Genomic DNA, 21,260 nt, shown 5'->3' with positions numbered 1-21,260 from the left:
TTTTTTGTTTTAATTTCTTCTTTGACCCATTCATTGGTTATTTGGTAGCTGTTTAATTTCTACATATTTGTGAATTTTCTAGTTTTCTTCTTGTAATGGCTTTCTAATTTCATACCACTGTGGTTGAAAAGATGCTTGATAGGATTTCAAACTTCCAGGACTTGTTTTGTGACCTAACATATCATTTATTCTGGAGCATGTTACACGTGCACTTAAGAAGAATTTGTATTCTATTGCTTCTTGATGAAATGTTCTGTATACATCTGTTAAGCTAAAAACTTATAGCTTAATATTCAACTGTTCACTTCTTACCATCTGGCCAGCAAATATAATGACCTTTTCTCGATTGCATTTTTTTAGAACATTCAACACTATTTATCTATTTCATCTTGAATATTCCTCTTATATAAACTACTGTGAAACTGAACCTGTTTTCTCCTCAAATTTGTCTTCTTGTCATACAATGTATATAATGAATCTTTCCATTCTTTGTTTTCTTTCTATATATTTTTTAAATAATTGCTGCTATAGGATAAATGAAAACATTTCTCTAAACTATAGTTTCAAATTTGCCATTCCCTGCTGGACATACTATTGCAAAAGATGTCTGAACTTCCAACTTAGCATTCTAAAAATAAGTTTTTATCATCTATTCCACTACCAAACTCTAAAGCAAAAGCTCTCACCCATATTTTCACATACTGTCAATAATATTGTCATTTCCCTAGTTATCCAAGCTAAAATCTTAATCTTCAATTAAATAAACTTTTCACTATGAAAGTGTCCTAACTGAATTGCTAAATTAGTATTCCAACTCTAGTCTATCGTGAATTCATCTCGATTTCATTTGCTTTATCAGAACTTTTTTTTCCCCCACCTCTTGGACTATTGACTAGACTCCTGCAGGATCTCTCAAACTCTAGTTTTTCCCTTTACTGGTCTATCCAAACCATCTGATCATTCCTTCCTATTGCTTGGGGAAAAAAAATTAGAATAAAAATAAATGTTCTTTACTCTCTCAAGAACAAAGCTTGAAAATTCTAACCTGGCTTTAATTTTATTTTTTTTAAAGATTTTATTTATTTATTTGAGAAAGAGTGCTCATGTATAAGCTGGGGGGGAATGGTGGGGACAAAAGGAGAAGCAGATTTCCTGCTGAGCAGGAAACCCCAACCAGGGCTCCATCGAGAACCCTGAGAAAATTACCTGAGCTGAAGGCAGATGCTTAACTGAATAAGCCACCCAGGTACTCCTAACTTGGCTTTATTGATCCACCTTTTCTCTTATCCTGACCTATGATTTTTCTCTAATCTTTCATCCTTATGCATATACTCCCAGATTCTTGCCAGGATAAATTAATTCCTATTTTCTAAATGTATGTAAACTGTCATCTCCTACCTTAAAACTTTGTGAGACTTTTACGCAGAAATAGCACAGGATAGGGTGAGATTTAACTATTTCTTTGTCTATGTCAGCCACCCTACCTATTTGCATATGAAATCAGCAATTTTTAATATCTTCTTGTGGAAGCTAAAATTGGGACTGTTTTTCATGTCTCAGATGTGATCTCCAAACCACATATAAAACTCAAGTGAAAACAGGGAGCAAGTATTGAAAATATAACTTGAAGATAAGGGGTCTATCTTTAAAGTTCCTGAGAACAAATTATTGCTCCTAAGTTTGTCCCACATGAAAATATGAAACCAACCACTCTTTTGAAACCTTCCGTTCCTGTTGTGAGCTCAAATTCTAACTTATCCATTCCATGTTCTTTTATTTCTTAAATTGGAAGAAGTCCTCCTGATACTTCTTTAGCTTTTTCTTTGTCTAATGAGCAGTTTTCTGTATGGTATCCTATGGCTTTATGTACCTACTCTACCCCCACTTACTCATAAACATGATGAAGAGATGGTTTATAATATTCATTTCTATATACTTCATATCACCCAGTATAGGCACTCAAATATTTGAACTATTAGTGTTTGCTAAACTAACTACTTAAGTACAGCCAGTTTCTTTCCCCTTTTAATTGGGTCCCTTTTATGTGGCTTTTGCTCTGATATCCTAAGTCACCATATATTAGTTATAACAGATGTATCTATTATTTGGCTTGTTTTCTACTGACCAACTTTTATTTTGCTTTAAAGTTATTCTCCACTTCCTTCAATATATACTGTTTTTTTTGTGGAGAAATATATGAACATACATATTCATATGCACACTTGAATAAACATATGTGTCTCTATATAAATTAGGGTATGACTGCTAGGACTTCTTCAGATGATAAAGTTCTTTAAATCTATGACAATGACTTACATGTTTAACATTTTGTCACTACCACAATGCCAGACACACACACATAGTCAGGACTTAATAAGTGTTCATTGCCTGAAATTTTAGTATTTTTATAAACCCAAAATATGGAACACTGATTATAGTCTTTATATTTGCATAGGGAATCAGCAATTTTAATATCTTCATGTGAGAGCTAAAATTGGGACTGCTTTTCATGTCTCAAATGTGATCTCCAAGTCACATATAAAACAAGAAAAAAAAATACCATTGTGTGGGGAAGGGAGATTTTTTTTCCCTTGAAAATCAAACAGATCTGTAGAATGCCGAATTTGGAGTTATCCTGAAGCTGGCAAACATCTGCATTTTCCACATCTGGGGCAGCATCTGTTCTGTTGTTAGAAGGAGAAAATTGGGGTAAACATCACAGCCCATTATCAAATTCTACAAATCTAGCAAATGTATTTATTTATTGTTGAACAAGTGGCCAAGAAGTAGTGTGATGCCCATACTAAGATGCTTGATAATTACATTTCTTAACTCCCTTTAGAAAATGCCATACTCCAAGCCTGGGAATAACAAGCTTTTGCATAAGAGCACAGGGCCTATAAATAAGAAACTCATTAAGCTACCTGTAGCAGGCCTCTACCCCAGCCCTGCACTGGCTTGGGGATCTTAATGAGGTGATAATGAGGAGAAAATGGTTTAGCTCCTTTTTTGGCCTGGTTTGCGATGGGTAGGGAAATATCGGTCTTCAGTGAAACAGCCACCATAGAGCCCAATTCATCATTCAGGGTGGGTCTATACCAGAGAAATAATTTGCTTCTAGGCCCTGTAGTTATTTGGCTCCCCTGTCTATGGAAACAAAGCAAGCTATTCATTCACATTTGAAGGGACTGTCCGAATAACACCAATAAAGGGTGTTAAACTAGCTGGTCATTAGCATTTGAAGGGAATGGCCAAATAACACCAACAAAGGGTGTTAAACCAATCCACATTGTAGGTGGAGGGGTGGGAGCCCTGTGCAATTCTAAGTGGATTAATGCCAGCATTATTTTCTCACTATGAGCCCAGCCTTCTCTCTAAGATTTCATATTCATTCATGGCTGGACCAAACCTTCTTGGCTATGCTCGTCTCTTCTTTTTCCCTATAAAGAAACTAAAGCAGTGAGCTGGGATTAAGAATATAACATTCAGCATGTTAAAGACAAGACTGAGATCAGATCACCAAACTGTTGGGCATCCAGGCCACAATGCCAAATTCAGTAAGATATTCTATGGCAGTCCCCAAGAGAGGTCCATGAAGAATAGAACAGTGATCGGTTTCATTTGATTCAAGCTTTTCTCAGGCTCAATGCTGCTGCTGCTAACCTTCAAAGTAACGGAAAAATGAAAAGAGAAAAGTGGAATTAGAATCTCAAGAGGAAAATACCAAGGATCACTCTGTCCAAAGTTCCACCCGAAACGGAAATCCTCTATAATGTTGCTTAGGGAAGGCCATTCTAGTCAAGGATTCAGACTGTGGGTGTTACTGCTACCTACCAGGTGGAAAGGGCCACGATGACTCACATGTGCTAAATAACCCTGGAATTTTACTTACATTATTTATCCTTAAAATATATTGTGCTGTGTGCAATACTGTACTGTGCACAGTAAGCGCTAGACCACAATCATACCCAGAGACTATAATAGTTTTCTATAACAAAACACAATTGGGATGCAGAGAACCTACAGACCTCAGCTGATTGTAGAGAGAGATAATTTGGCAATAATTTCCACGCAGAGGATTTCAAGCAAATCATGGCCTATTGGACATACAAGTTTATCTTTACCCTTCAATCAACAACAGAGGATAAGAAAATATATATATTGCAAGCTCATAAGGACAAAGATAGTGGGAGAGATAAAGACAGCCATTGGGAAGGATGTCCCTTAGATTTAAGAAGAAAAAAAAAAAATTGAACACTTACTAGCCACAAGAGATGATGCAAGGAAAGGCAAGGCCACTAAGAAGCAAGTTAAGTCATGTTGCAGAAAGGGGTTGGCAGGGGTAACACTGAGCTCTGAGCTGTGATATAGGATGGGGCTGAAACAAGTAGACTGGCTGAACATCTGTTCAGTTCTTGAACACCCCATCCCACCTGCCCCAATCACCAGGCTAAGTAAATTTTCCCTCCCACACCCTTCTTATCTCTACCAATTTTGCAGGCTATTGGTTACATGATTGACAACTTCTGCCATGATTTTAAAATTCAACAGACCCAAACTACTTTATTTCTCTCTTTCTCTCTCTCTCTTTTTTTTTTTCTGGTTATTTCCCTCTTAAAACTAATTTCTCCTTTGAGCTTTCTCATTTTGGTGAGTTTTGCCATTTTTTCTATTATGCTATTGTATTTGTCATGGTTGTTTTGATATTCTGGTATTCTTGTGATTACATATCTTTCCAGTTTGTGGTTTATCTTTTCATCTGCTTGTATTTTAGCAAAGATAAAATTGTATTTAACATTTATTCTTCTTTAGTTAGTGTTTATATGTGCATGTGAGTGTATATGTCTTTCCTAAGAAAATCTTTTCAACTCTGAGTTTCTAATGATACTCTCCCAGAAAAGAGAGTCGAAAAATTTAGTTTTGACTGTGACATTTAAGTAGATCTGTTTGGATATCGTTTTCTTGTACTTTTTGATGTAAGGCTCTACACTGATACTTCTACCTGGATTCCTCATTTTCACAGCACCATTTAATACAGAGTTCCTCATTTTCCCACAATCTATAATACCACTTTTCTCCTATATTGTTTCCATAGCTGCATGTATCTGCTTTGAGATGTTCCTTTATTTGTTTGTCTATAACAGTATTAGTGCCATACTGCTCTAATTATCAGTTTTATGATGAATTTTTTATCTGGTAGAGAAAGCTTCCATCTTCTTCTTCAGGGGAGTTAGGGTATAGAAAAGTTTGCTTCTTGAATAGTTGGTAGAATTTTCTGGTAAAAACTTCTGGTCCGGGTTTTTAAATATTTTAATATAGAATACCTGGTTTTTCAGTCTTTACATTTTTCTAATTTTTAAATTTATATTGTCATTAAGATATTCACAATCCTTAGTTGCATTTATATCTAGCCTGTTATACAAATATTTCCCATTTTCTAATATTATTTATGTATAATCATTTTTAAATCAATTTTACTTGGGATTCTCTTCAAAGAATCACTTCTTTGTAGATACTCTTCGGCATTTTCATTTTTCACTTACAACTTTTATTTCTAATCTTCTATTGCTTTAAGTCTATACTATATTTAAGTTTATTGTTCTTTTCTTCATTTCTTATTTGATGCTTAGATTGTTATTCATCAGTAATTCCTTTTGATATAATGGTTTAGAATTATGAATATCCTTCAAATGATCATTTTTGTTGCATTTTATAAATTTTGCAGAGTATTTAAATCACATTTAGTTTTTTTTTTTTTAAAATCAAATGTATATATGTTTTGGTGCACTTTATTATTATTATTTTTGGTGCAGTTAAATTACCAAATTATTTTGTTACATCAACTGCAACTTTTCCTCTCCCCCCTTTTTTTGCCTGTGAAATTTCCATACAAAGCATTTGACCCAATGTCATAGTTTATATACTCATAATACTCTTTTTTTTTTTTTTTGCTTGAAATGATGAGGGAAATTTATTACGTTACGCGATTGGAAATAGCTATTTTTTAGTTTTTGTCTCCAAATTCTATTATTTTCTTCTTAAACCATAAGTTATTTTGAAATATATATACATATATATATACACACACACACATATGTATGTATTTAAACTATGTTCTTAAAATATGTTTTTGTTATATTTTATGAAATTGAACTGCCATAAAAAAGTATGGGCCTGAAGCATAGTGTCCTAGTTAGTATTTCTATCAGGATAGCATTTACTTTCCTATTTGCTGACATCTTGTGCTTACTCTACTTTTAGCTCCCCGTGCCTTTGTATTTATTCTTTCTAAGAAATGTTTGCTTTCTCTCTTATGATTTCACCAATGTGTTAAAGCATAATTGTCCTAGTGTAACCAAGACTACACTAGCAGGAAAGGCTTTCATAATATCAGCTCAATGTCTAGTAAACTCTAAGAATCTTCTCCAACTACATCTTAGAAATTTCTATTCCCAAAGTCCAATGAAAATACGGGACATTCAAAAGTTTGAAAGGCTGTCCAGTATTTTTACCTATTCACATTATTCGACTCTTTCTGTTCTGCAACTGCATGCTAAGGAAAAACAGAATGATACGAAGCACTAGTGTAAAAAGATTTGCTTTAGCTAAGTTTGCTTAATTTCAGGCTCACACCATCTCTGGTGTAGATAATTATGTGTATTGATTGAAAAGATCTTCTTTTCTAGCTCTTAGTAAAAGACAAATAAATAGAATAGATGGGGTTGTCAAATTTTCCTGGCTATATGAAGAGGTGATTGGAATAGATGAGCTTTAAGTTGCCTTTCAGCTCTAAGAAAATATGCCTGTGTCTAAAAACAATAAAATAGTATTTCCCATTAATTACCTGCCAGTGAATAATTGAGTGTTAAGTAAACATTGCATTTTTCCTCTGTTAATGGAGTAGCAACTTCTGAAGTTATCTTTTTTCACCCTTTATTCCTTACAACAATCTAATGCCCTCAAGTCACTAATAATTGTTGCTGTATTTACCTGTCATTTATGGATTGAGATTTAATGCAGTCTTTGTTAGTAAATGCAGGGGAATAATCCATCCTTAAAATCAAAGTTCAAGTATGTACCCTTGGAACAGGACTCCAGGGACGAGCAAACCACTTGTCTTGTGGCCTATAACCAGACAGTTCAGAACGAACAGGTTTATTGAATTGAAGCAAATTTGACCCAGTGATATTTATGAAGTCAGAAACCAGGAAGAGGAAACTGAGTTTGTAAGGTTAAGAAAATATACGGAGTGGCCTTGAGAATAATGGTCATGGTCTGTGGAAGCACATATTGAAGGAGTACTTTTGAAAAATGTATATACAAACACTCACACGAACACGAATTCATATGTACATTGACACATACTCATGCACATAAATATACAATTTTAAGAATACAGCATTATCTTTTATGAAAGTCCCCAAAATTATTTTCTTTTTGCTCAGAATAATTTAAATTTAACTGAAGTAATGAAACACAAAAGTCCTTGATGGCCTTTGCAGGGTCTTAGATATATTTAAACACCTACAAATAAGATTTTAGAAAGTAAAACTTGAAAATGTTCCTTTCTGAGATCAGATTCATAGGAAATCTGTACATGTAACCACTATTGGTTTTAATTGTTATATAATAATGTAATATAAAAATAATTATTACTATGTATAATTGGGACAATTATATAGGCAATAACTTCACTTCATAAAAGTTAGTAAAATGATTCAAGATTAATGGACTTGTATGAATTACACTACAGTAAGGTCCAGCATTTAATATATATTTTTCAACTTCAAAGGCTGACAGTTAAAATATATGTGAAGAAGTGACTAAGTAGCATACAGATATTCTTATTAAATTAGATAACTCAATAAATCAAAAGCAATCTCTCCCATTAACTTTCCAGAGTAAATGAAGTTTAGTGTCTTTTTATTTTTTCAGGTTTGAAATTCCTGCTCATTCTCTAGTTTTCAATTATTATTGAGAAATATCTAAAAGAGAAAAAAAATGGGTAATTTATCTTATAGCCTTAATGGGTAAAACAGAGCCCTCCATATAGTTCTCTTAAGAAGCATTTCATTCAAAAATGGACTATAATATTCACCTATTACTGAGAACTTTCTTCTTGTGTATCAGTTTTCTTCTGGGAAGTGAGTATAGAGTAACAGCAGCATTGTTTGTCAGTGTCCTCCTGTGATTGTTAGCAATGCATCCTTGCACATATTGTTTCAGACAAAAAATTAGTATTTTGCATTAGAAGAGGATAATTAGGCAATAAGATACAAAAGCGAGTGTGGTTATCATGAGATAAACACACACATGGGGTGTTATGAGGCACAGCCAAGTGTCTGTAATCCCTCTAGGGTATGATTATCTCGTGATAACCACACACCCTGGAGTTGCCTTATTGCTATTATAAAATATCTTTATTATAGGAAGAAATGTGCATTTTTGTGCAGAAAGGAGACGGAGCTGGCAATTTAGAATGCCGAACAGCAGTTTCAGCTGAGCTATGTGGTTTACATAGATTAATCTATCCCATTGGAATGTTTCCCCAGCCAAAAAAATGTTCCCTAAATCCAAGCAGTCATAATCTGCAGTGATGTGCAGCTATTTGGAGCATTTGAGAAATTCCCTGCCTGGTTCTTAGGCTGTTGGTCTGATGGTTGCATGGGGTGAATTCTGAGATGCATGATGAGAGGCTACTGTCTTCTGGAAACTTGGTGTGCTGGGAACCCAAATTGTGATTCATGCAAAAATCAAAATTCTGTACCATAATTTTATCTGTTTTCTTGATCAAAGTAAATGTTTTAAAATCCTTATGAAAATAGTATCTAACAACAGAACTGTTCGTAAGGGAGAGAAATTACTAAGGTGGAAACAAGAAGCTTGAGATGAAACTCAAAGTGGTGAGGGAAGGTTGGTGAATGCCCCGGATAAGAGATAAGAAACTCAGCGCTTTAAAGCTAATGAAAGCCAAAGGAAAGTCTGATGTACAGCCATAAATATCTGAATTATAATCATAAGGGATCAAAGCATTCTCAGTGGCTCTAGAGACAGATTTAACTTAAATGAAAATCATGAAGAAAGAGGTTCATTTAGCCATAAGAATCCAATTCTAAAATTTGCACAGTTACAAAATATAATTGTCCTCACTGGGGAAAAATATTAAGCCAAAGACTTAGTGATATATTAAGAGGGATTCCTCCCTTAGAAAAATTAGATTAATAATGAAAAGGTATGGATACATATAAAATCTGAAAAGATGATTCCACATCACCTAACAGGTCAAGAATGGAAAAAAGACGGCTTGGCTATCTTCTAATAGGAACAAGTAGTTCTTGTCTGTATCATGAATATTTACATAAACTAAATGCACAAAAATAACATGCACTAAAAACATCAAGGATGTCTCAATAAGTATGTACATATAAATCCCATTTGATGTAAAATCACCAATCTTTTTTGTTGTTGTTATTGTTGCAAATCTGATCATTTATTAACCTGAGATTTTTAAACTGCGGTCGGGAGCACCTGGGTGGCTCAGTCAGTTAAGTCTCAGACTCTTGATTTCCACTCAGGATCTCAGGGTGGTGACTGGGCGTAGAGCCTGCCTAAGATTCCCTCTCTCACACTCCTGACTCTCCCTCCCTTCCATTAACAACAACAACAAAAGTGATGGAGTCAGAGGATGGTCAATGGACACTTTTTCATTAAATTTCCATTGTAATTAAATAAATTGTGAGGTAAAATAAAAAATGGGCAAGTCTATAAATTGTATTAAAATAAAAATCAATTTTGGGGCACCTGGGTGGCTCAGTGGGTTAAAGCCTCTGCCTTCGGCTCAGGTCGTGATCCCAGGGTCCTGGGATCGAGCCCCACATCGGACTCTCTGCTCCGCAGGGAGCCTGCTTCCTCCTCTCTCTCTGCCTGCCTCTCTGCCTACCTGTGATCTCTGTCTGTTAAATAAATAAAAATCTTTAAAAAATATATATTTAAAATAAAAATCAATTCTTATTTATATTCAGGTTTGGGTGGCCAATCTTTGTGTGTGAGGGGGAATACAGGGTATTTAGCCCAGCTTTGATACTTTAATGGTAGTGATCAAAACGTGTCAACTCTAATGTAAGACTGTTGTTTAATATGGGATATGAAATCAACATAACTTATTTGATTGAATTTTTTAAAAACCTTCAAGGAAAATATGCCATACATTTTTAAATGCAGCAAAGCCACTACTTGGTTTAAATTAAAAATAAATTTTATCTAGAGATCTCCTGCTCAGTCATGGTAGGTGCTTTATGCTTTGTGATGCTTTATTGGTTTGTGCATTTTACTAAAATCAATGCCTCACAGTCTAATACTTTTTGCATTGTTTATGGTATGGGCTCTATAAGCTAAAATACAGTTTTTAATGTGTAACTCCAAATCTTTACTTTACAATAAAACTTGCCATGGGGAAAATTTAAAGGGGCACCATTTGTTGTCTAAATATGCAACAGCATCTTCCACATAATTGACAATTGTTTCAACGGAATGCTATCATTTCTAGTCTAAATCCCCATCTTTTAATTTAGCCCTAGGCCATACCTTTTAAAGAAATTGCCATCCATGAAATATCAGATGCTCCAACAGGGCCAGACTTGTGTACCTCCCTTGTAGAGCTGTGTGAAAAATTTCACACCTACACTGAAACTGCCAAAATATGCTTCTTCACTCTTTTCAGTACCAAGGGGAAAACATATACTTTTTCCCTTTGGGCAGTTTTGACAGCTTTAATACAAGTGAAAAGCAGGTTTTGCCAGCATAAAAAAAGGGAAAAGGGAAGAAATCTTGAAATTATAATGTGAGAACCTCATAGTGTCAGGAGGAGGTGGAAAGCAGAGAAAACTGAATATCTAAGCTAATACTTAGTCTTCTCCAAAGGTGACCACGTGATCAGTAGTGTTCAATTGCTTGCTGGTGAAGATCATGACAAGTGAAGGAGGCTAAACATTTTAAGGGTAAAGTCAATACAAAATAAAAATAATAATAAAGGGCAATAAAACTTGAGCCTCCTGCAGCATTTTCCCCCAGAGTTGGGTCATAAGTAAAGCCAATTACGTCTACGCATCTGTCCCATTCCAAACTTCCTTTCTCCCCCCATTCCACAGCCCCCACTCTGTGTATTGTCAAGATTTAGAAATCTTCCTTATCTTTAAGGGAGAGAGATAAAAATATAAAACTCAACTAATATATCCCAGAGACATCTCATTGCTCAATGGAAAATCACCCCTCTTCAACCTCTTTCTCTGGGAATTTTGGAGGAAACTTCCATTTCTATGGGAGAGAAAGAAGCTTCTTTGCTGAAAGGTTTTTAAATAGAAAATCATCATGATGGCCCCTTCCCTCAATCACTGCAATCCCAAAACCCTCAGGTTTGGGGGAATAATAGGTCTAGGAAATACATACAGATGTAGCTCAGGGGATTCAGCCGAGCAGAGATTTCTTCTGGACCTATGAATTCCTATAGCATTTTTTCTCTCTTTAGTCACGCTTTAAAACAATTGAACACCCAATATAAACATCAAGTCAATGAAATAATCCAATGTGCTGAGGCGTTCTGTATCCACCCAAACTCATCTGGTAGAACACTATACTTGCAGAACACGTGGAATGAATTTTAACTTGATTCTTATGTGGAGGTCTGCGCTACAGGCAGTTCAAAGCATTTACATAAAGATCCATCTTTTGCCACTTTGAAGAGAGGGTTACGGTGTATTGAGACAAAAATTGATGGGCCTTTTACATAAAGAAGGAAAATGGCTTTTATTTTTAGTTTTTATAAAAATGTTTAGAGGGATAATTCTGAGTTCTGTATTAGTAATTTAGAGAAACACTGCTGGTGAATGTGTTTGAACCTTTGCCCCTTGGATTATTTTATACCTTGTCCATTAAATAATAAAATGGTCATTTGAGTAAATGCTATTGTAACTTTTCTGTACCTAATAACTATAAGCTGTTGAATTTGTAAAATTAATATCTAGGCATAAGATAAGCAGAAACTATAACCACATGTCAACATTTTAAGGGGCAGGGAGGCAGAGAGGAAAGTGTATTTTACTGCTTTCATATTAAAAATTACATGGACTTTTCCAATAACATGACGCTAACTTTGTACTCCGAGCTGAGAGTCAACTTTTCTCTCCTGTGTGCTCTAATTAACCATCTTCCAAAGTCATTGTTCAGGGAATTAGGACTGAGCTTACAGTGCCTTGTCCCTACCAATAGTAACTTCCATTGAGTTATCTCCCGCTGCTTACTATCCTCTGTTGTCCTCCTTCTGTCTCCATGCCTGCTAATGCGGGCTCCACTCCCACAACACATGCCCTGATGCCACCTACACGGCCCCAGCACCACTCAGGTGAGTGTTACCATTGAAACTGCCTCCCAGTACTGTCTTGTCTATACACCAGGAAGAATGAACCCAACTAGCTCTCTGTATTGCTCTTCCATCATCAAGTCTTACAGACTTTGGGTGAAAAAAAAAATCTCTTGGTGAAAATTTTTAGCTTTCTCTCTCCTGAAGATTCAGATAGATGTGCCTAGGGTCTGAGATAGAAAATATGTGCCAGTGGCTGACTCCATGTTATCCTTAGGACTGTTCCTTTCTTTCGGTGGTGGAAGAAATGCTGTAGGATTTTATTTTTGCCCTTGGCTTTCTTTTACAACAGTTTCTTTTCCAGATAATCCTCTGCTCATCCCAACTTTTAGACAAGGAAGTATATACTAAGTATACAGATATAGTTTGACTAAATTATGGCAGACACAGCTCATTTTCTCTGAGTCCATATGCCCCTTCTTCATTTTAGTAATAGAACCTCTCCTCCAGTCTACCTCCAGGTCTCAGCAGGGTGTGCAGCAAGTTAGCTAGATACCATATTTCCCAGCCTCCCTTAGAGTAAGGTATGACTTAGTGGCTAAGCTCTTTCAATAGGTTTGACCTTAAAGATTATGCTTTTCCTCTTTCTCCCTCTTTTCTTCTCTGGGCTAGAAAATGGCAATCGTTGGAGCAGCTACCATGAGCTCCAGAGGGGAAAGCTACATATTAAGGCTAGCAGAGTGAATCTAGCAGTTTGGGTTACTACATATCTTGTGGAGAAAAAAAAAGTGAAGGTTCCAGCCTTGCACTGCTAATCTCTGAACTGTTATAAGATGGGGAAATAGGCTTGTAATTTGTTTGTTCCACTCCATTACTTGAGTGTCTTTATTATGGCATTTTGATCTATATTCTAATCAGTGTCCTAGGGTTGAGAAGAGAGAAGACATCTGATTTATATTTTATCATATACCCCAAAGTTTAGTAAATTAATGAACTCATTTGGTTTTTTTAATATTTCAAGTTTTTATCTAAATTCTAGTTAGTTAACATACAGTGTATTATTAGTTTTAGGAGTAGAATTTAGTGATTCATCACTTACATAAAACACCCAGTGCTCATCACAAGTGCTCTCCTTAAGACTCACCACCCATTTTAGCCCCACCCACCTATCCTTCAGCACCCCTCTTTGTTCTCTATAGTTAAAGAGAAAGGCAAACCATGAAATACATTTTACCCCCTGTGTTCACTTGTTTTGTTTCTTAAATTCCACATATGAGTGAGATTATATGGTATTTGTCCTTCACTGACTGACTTATTTTGCTTACATAATATACTTTAGCTCCATCCACATCTTTGCAAGTGGCAAAATTTCATTCTTTTTTATGGCTGAGTAATATTCCATTAATAACCTCACACCTTCTTTGTCCATTCATCCATCGATGAACATTTGGGCTCAATTAGCTTTCTTATATATTCTGGCAACAGAGGTTTTGGATGAAATTATTTCCCATTCCTATCATGGAAATTGTAACAAAAGATAATTGGATGCTTTTAATATTGAGACTAACATAGTTTGCAAAAAATTGAATCAGTATCTCAAGAAGTAAAATGAGGTTATATATGAAAATAGACAATATATGTAATAATTTTGCAGACCATAAATTGTTAGTTACATAACATAATTGTTATTACTGTTTTACTGACATAATGATTATTGTGTTTTAGCCTCTTTAGAGACCTAAACAAAATATACTTCTGTTAGTATTTAAAATATACTTCAGCTTACACATATATGGTCAACTAATCTATGACAAAGAAGGCAAGACTATAGATGGGAAAAAAAAAAGTTTCTTCAATATATGGTGCTGGGAAAACCGGACAGCTATGTGCAAAAAATAAAATTGGACCATTATCTTAAACTATATATAAAAAATTTTAAGACCGCCTGGGTAACTCAGTTGGTTAGGCAACTGCCTTCAGCTTAGGTCATGATGCTGGAGTCCCAGGGTCAAGTCTGAATCAGGCTACCTGCTCATTGGGGAGTCTGTTTCTCCCTCTGCCCCTCCCCCATCTCATTCGCTCTCTCTCTCTCTCTCTCAAATACTTTAAAAAAACTTACAAAATGGATTAAAGAATGTAAGACTTGAAACCATAAAACTTTTAGAAGAAACTATAGGCACTAAGTTCTTTGACATCAATCTTAGCAATATTTTTTCAGCCCAGTCCTTTCAGGCAAGGGCAGCAAAAGTTAAACAAATGGTATTACATCAAACTCAAATGCTTCTGCGCCACAAAGGAAACCATCAACAAAACAAAAAGACAACCTGCTGACTGTGAGAAGATATTTGCAAATCATACAATCAATAAGGGGTTAATATCCAAAATATATAAAGAATGTATACAACTTAATATCAAAATGAATCGTTAGAAAATGGGCAGATGACTTAATTGGCATTTTTTCCAAATTAGACAGCCAGCCAGCCAATAGGCACACAAAAGTTGCTCAACATCATTCATCAGAAAAATGCGAATCAAAACCAAAATGAGATATCACCTCACACTTGTCATATTGGCTACTAAAATAAAGTTTTGGCAAGGATGTAGAGAAAAGGGAACTCTTGTATACTGTCGTTGGGATTTAAATTGGTGTAGTCACTGTACAAAATAGTATGAAAGTGCCTCAGAAAATTAAAAATAGAACTACGATACAATCCAACAATTCCACTTCTGGGTAGTCATCCGAAAAAAAAAAAAAAAGATAACATCAGTCTCAAGAGATATATGCACTCTTATGTTCATTGTAGCACTATTTATAATAGCCAAGATATGGAAACAACCTCAATATCCATCTATAGGTTGGTGGATAAAGGTAGATGTGTGTGTGTGCATTTGTGTAAATGAAATATTACTTAGCCATTAAAAATGAAAACCTATTTGGAACAACATGGATGGACCTAGAGGATATCATGCTAAGTGAAATAGGTCAGAAAAAGACAAATACCATATGATTACATTTATATATGAAATCTAAAATTTTTTAAAAAATGAACAAAATAAAACAACACAGAAATAGACTTGTAAATATGGGAAACGAACTTTGTTACCAGAGGGAGAAGTGGTTAGTGGTGGCAGAACACACAAAATCAGTGCAGAAGATTAAAAGAGATAAAATTCCAGTTATAAATAATCCATGGGATGTAATGTGTAGCACAGGGAATAGAGTCAATAATAGTGTAATAACTTTGTATGATGACAAATGATAACTAGATTTGTTTTGAGGATAATTTCAAAATGTATAAAGATATCAAATCACTAGGATGTGTACCTGAAACCAATAGGATATTGTATGTCACTTTTACTTCAATAAATTAATAAAATGTACTTTAATATTCAGACATGATGTATTTTAATTATTGCATTCATTCATTTCACAAATTTGTAGACTACATGCAGAGGATGCTGACAGAGTATACATCACTAAAGGTCGATGTAACAGTGATCCTACAAAAACCAACTCATTTTATCTATCTTGAATTCAGATATTCACACAAGGCACTGAAATATGTCACTGAAAAGCAAATTTCCAAATTGCACATTTGTTCTATGTTTATGTATTATAGAATATGTGCATATAAAAATATACAGAACAAATGATGACACTGCATAAGAAGGATAATGGAAGGCTTTTTGAGAAATCATAAGGAAGCAATAACAAAATGAATGACTGGAGTTTAAAGAGCAATTGAATGAGAGGAGAAGGGTATTTTGAAGAGGTTGTATAAGATAGGAAACTTAGATTTATTTTCTTACTTGTAATCTGTGGGAAGCATTTTTAATGTTGTATACCTCTTTATATGTGTTACTGCGTAATGGCCTTGTCTTCTCATGAAGATAACTGGTTAAGCCTGTGAAATGTTCATTGATCTAAGTGGATGGGTCTGAGGGGAAGGGCTTGTCAGCTGGGACAGCTTATCAGAAGAGGGTTGTTCTTCCCACCCACCCCCCTTCCTATTTATTCCTAAACCAGGGAAAATTCCCCTGGGAGCATAGAGGCTTCAGAGGGAACATTGCAGAGACTCAAGAGATGAGAAACGGTTTGTAAATGAGCATTTAAAACATGAAAACACTCTTGTTTTTAAAGCCAATGAGTATAAAGTACCAGTGGGAGACGTGAGTTGACAGCTGGGACTCTTCATCCGTCTGGCCAAGGGATTCTGAGTCAATCTCTGACGGATGAAAAGTAGGACTGGGAGAACTGGGGCCTGTCAGGATCTGCTCAAAATTCCTGGGCTTGCCATTTCAAACCAAATTCAAACCTTCCAGAATTTGAGATTAAAGAGAGTGTTTACAGAAAAATAAAAGAGTCTTGAAAATGCTTATTAAGAGGCATCTTAGAAATCTTTATAAAGCGTCATCTGTGATGATTTACATGCAAATGAATCTGAATGTGCTTGGCATACATTATGTAAGGTTTTCAGATTTGATCAAATCCATGCGGATCATGGAAGAATACATGCACAGAGCCATTAGAGAGTTTGAAGCAAGATGGCTTGTCCATTCCTGGTTTGAAGCAGAGAAGTGACAAGGGAGAACATAGAAGTGCTTTTTATTCAGTCACTTAAGGACAACTTTTGCTCCCAAAGATATATTTTGAGTCTAAGACAGTTCCAGAGGTTTCTGGGAGCATGAAATGCCCTCAGCTTCAGGCTGGTCTTGGAGAGGCCTGAGCAGGAATTTACTCCATGCCTGAAAGATTCCAAAAACTATAGTCTTATTCCAGTATTTCTTGGGGGATCTGCACTGCTTCTGCCAAGGGCTTCAAAGCATCCCAAACAGTTTCTGATTTAATGTGACCTCTCTCAATGGTAGGACTTGAACTGGGACCCTAGGTCTTTGCTAATCATGGTTTGAATTACTAAAGAGATTTCCCAAGTTCATGAACTTGCTAAAAGGTGTAGGATGTAGGTAAATGCAAACAGAGACAAAAAAAATTGCCACCAGAGTCTCAAAAGGCTATGAGGAAGAAGGCCATGACAATGTTATGTAACAAACTAAGATAGGTCTCTTTGGGAAATTTATGTACTTACTGAGTTCTTACCTAATTCTAAGAGTCTAATGGTCAGTACCAAAAAAAAAAAAAAAAAAAAGGGTCCTAGAAATTGCACAAGATAAATATGTAAGGGGGTGTGTTTCTAGATTAACTAGAATTGGCAGCTTTGTTTATTGTCTAACATAGTATTCTCAGGGTATAAAATACTTACTAGCCCAGCACTCAGGTAAGTTTTCCTAATTTTCTTTCTCATTCTCTGAAAACTCGTTATCAGGGCCAAAATTGGCACTGAGGAAAAATATGAAGTAGGCAAAAGTTTGCTTTAGATGTCTACTTCCTGTTCTTTCTACCTGTCCCTTCCACTACCTTGTCTGTGTCTGTGCTTTATACCATGTCACCTCCCATCCAAGGCACAATCATTATAGTTAAAAATAAGAGTTGGCCAAGATAGCTACCAAAGATTTTTGTCTTCAAAAATATTAGTGCTATGTTTAAAAATAAACAAGCACCCATTAGATGGTAATTTGGTGTATTTTCTATAAATACTTAGTTTATCTATTAGTGTTGCATTGTATAAGTCTGGTTCTCAATAGAAAATGGAGTTTTTCTCAGATCCTTCAAATGAAGAGGCTCTTATGAAAAGATCCCTTAGAGAGGTGTGAGAAGGAAAAGGGAACATATAAAGAATGGTAATGAACTTAGAAACCAGCAACAGAAGAAATCATTAATACCTCTAAGGCTAAAGAAGCAAATGGGAAAACTATTACTGGAACTCAGAGCTAGAGTCATATAGAGAGGCAGCTATTTCTAGAGGGTAAAAGCCAAAGCATGGAGTGGACAGGGAAGAAATACCCCAAACACGTACTCTCTACCTAGTGCTTCCTATTGATGGAAAGCCAGAGGGTGGGGCAGCCCAGTTCCTGATGCAGTCTGTAGAGGTCAGTCAACCGGGGCACTGAGCAGGTCAGAAGATACAGAATAAATTGGTAAATGGGGTAGAAGGTAGAAGAAAAATCAGTACATTAATCTAATTATCTTTTTTTTTTCTCCCAATTGCTTGATGAAGACACTCCTTTCTAATACCCTACATTCAACATTTTATTTAAGTCACTCCAGGATCTGGAGGTAACAATTCAGACAAGCTTAGTTTCAAAATCTCTTAACTCTGATTTCTTCCCATTTAGATTCTGGATTACAGAAAGGAGGTGGTGGGGTGATGGGTTGACTGGGTCATGGGTATTAAGGAGGGCACGTGTTGGAATGATCACTGGGCGTTATACGCAACTAATGAACGTTGAACACTACAACAAAAACTTATGATGTACTATATGTTGTCTAACTGAATATAATGGCAAATTTTTAAAAAATTATCACAATAACTTTATCTTGTTCTCAATACTGTATCTTCTTAAGATACTATATAATTCAAAGGAACTAGAAAATAAAAGAACAAATAAAGTTCAAGGTTTGTATAAGGAAGGAAGTAATAAAGATCAGAGAAAAAAAATATATCAATAAAACCCAGAACAGGTTCTTTAAAAAAATAAACAGAACTGATAAACATTTAGCCAAACTCATCAGAAAAAGAGAAAATCCAAATAACTAAAATTAGAAACAAAAGAGAAAAAGTAACAAGTGACACCAAAGAAATACAAAGGACTAGAAAGGACTATCAGAAAAAATTACATACCAACAACTGGGAAAACCTAGAAGAAATGCATAAATTCCTAGAAACATATAATCCTTCAAACAGAAATCAGAAAAAATAAAAATCCGAGCATACTAATTATTAGTAACAAAATTGAATCAGTAATCAAAAACCCAACAAGCAATAGTCTAAGATCAGATGAATTCACAGGAGTAGTCTACTAAACATTTAAAGAAAAGTTAATTTAAAAAAAAACTATTCCAAAAAATAAGAAAAAGTTTCGGAATACATTCTGTAAGACCAGCATTATCCTGACACCAAAACCAAGGGTGCTACAAAAAAAGAAAAAAAGAAAGAAAGAAACTTATAGGCCAATATCCCTGATGAACATAGATTCAGAAATCCTCAATAAAATATTAGCAAACCACATTCAACAATACATCAATAGAATTAGCACAATCAAGTGGGATTTATTCAGGGATGCAAAGATCATTTAATATTTACTAACCAATCAGTGTGATACACCATGTTAACAAAATGAAGGCAAATAATAACATAATCTCAAAAGCAGAAAAAAACATTTAACAAAATTCAACATCTAGTCATAATTAAAAAAAAAAAACCTCTCAGAATACATTCAAAGGGAACATACCTTGAACATAATAAAGGCTATATATAACAAAACCACAGCTTATTTCACACTCAATAGTGAAAAACAGAGAATTTCTGCTAAGATCAAGAATAAGAGGGTTACCTGGGTGGCTTAGTGTGTTAAGTCTCTGCCTTTGGCTCAGGTCATGATCTCAGAATCCTGAGATGGAGCCTCACATCAGGCTTTCTGCTCAGCGGGGAATCTGCTTACCAGCTCCTTCTCTCTCTGCCTGCCTCTCTGCCTACTTGTGATCTCTGTCAAATAAATAAATAAAATCTTTAAAAAATAATAAGACAAGTATGTCTGTTCTTTCCACCTTTTTTCTTTTATAAAGATTTTATTTATTTGAGAGAGAGTGTGTGTGCAAGGAGAGAAAATCTGAAGCAGATTCCACACTCAGTGCAAAGCCTGGGGTGGCTCAGTCTCTCTACTATGAGATTACAACCTGAGCCAAAATCAAGAGTCAGCCAGTTAACTGCCCCCCAGGAGTCTCCATTCTTGCCACCTTTATTCCACATAATACTGGAAGTCCTAGCCAGAGCAATCAGATAAGAAATTTAAAAGTACCCAAATTGGTAAGAAATAAGTAAAACTGTTGCTATTTTCAGATGACACACTATACATAAAAAGACCTAAAGATTTCAACAAAACCATTAGAAGTGATAAATGAATAAAATTGCCGGACAAAATATCAATATTCAGAAATTGGCTGCATTTCTATACACTAATAAAGTAGCAGAAAGGGAAATTAAGAAAACAATTTCATATATAATTACACCAAAAATAATTAAGTGCTAGGAATAAATCAATGAAGTAAAAGACCTATACTCTAAAAACCATAAATATTGATGAAAGAAATTAAGAAATGACACAAATAATGAGATATTCCATTTTCAAGGACTGGAAGAATATTGTTAAGGTATCCATAGCACCCAAAGCAATCTACAGATTCTAAGTAATCCTTATCAAAGTACCAAGAGTATTTTCCACAGAATTAGAGTAAGTAATCCTAAAATTTATATGGCAGAAAAAAAACAAAAAACAAAAAACAACCCTGAGTAGCCATAGCAATCTTGAGAAAGAACAAAGGTGGAAGTATCACAATCCTAGATTTCAAAATATACTACAAAGCATATATGGCCAATTAGTCTACAACAAAGGAGGCAAGAATATACAATATTGAAGAGATTATCTTTTCTATAAATCTGTGAACAATGCACAGCTATAGGCAATGAAACCAGACCACTTTCTTACCACTTTCACAAAAATAAAATGGATTAAAGACCTAAATCTGAAGAAAGACATAGGTAGCAATATTTTTTTTTAAGGTGTATTTCCCCAGTCAAGGGAAACAAGAGCAAATATAAATTATTGAAACTACACCAAAATAAAAAGGTTTTGCACAACAAATGAAACCATCAGCAAAGAGAAAAGGCAATCTACTGAATAGGCAGAAGAGAGAATTCTGACAAGGATGGTGTGGGAGGATCCTAAGCTCACCTTGTCCCACCATACAACTAGATAACTCTCATATCTGTGTAAATCATCCAGAAAG

This window comes from Mustela erminea, chromosome 5 (genome assembly GCF_009829155.1).
Source record: "Mustela erminea isolate mMusErm1 chromosome 5, mMusErm1.Pri, whole genome shotgun sequence".
Lineage (NCBI taxonomy): Eukaryota > Metazoa > Chordata > Mammalia > Carnivora > Mustelidae > Mustela > Mustela erminea.
Note: the sequence above shows the minus strand (reverse complement) of the source record.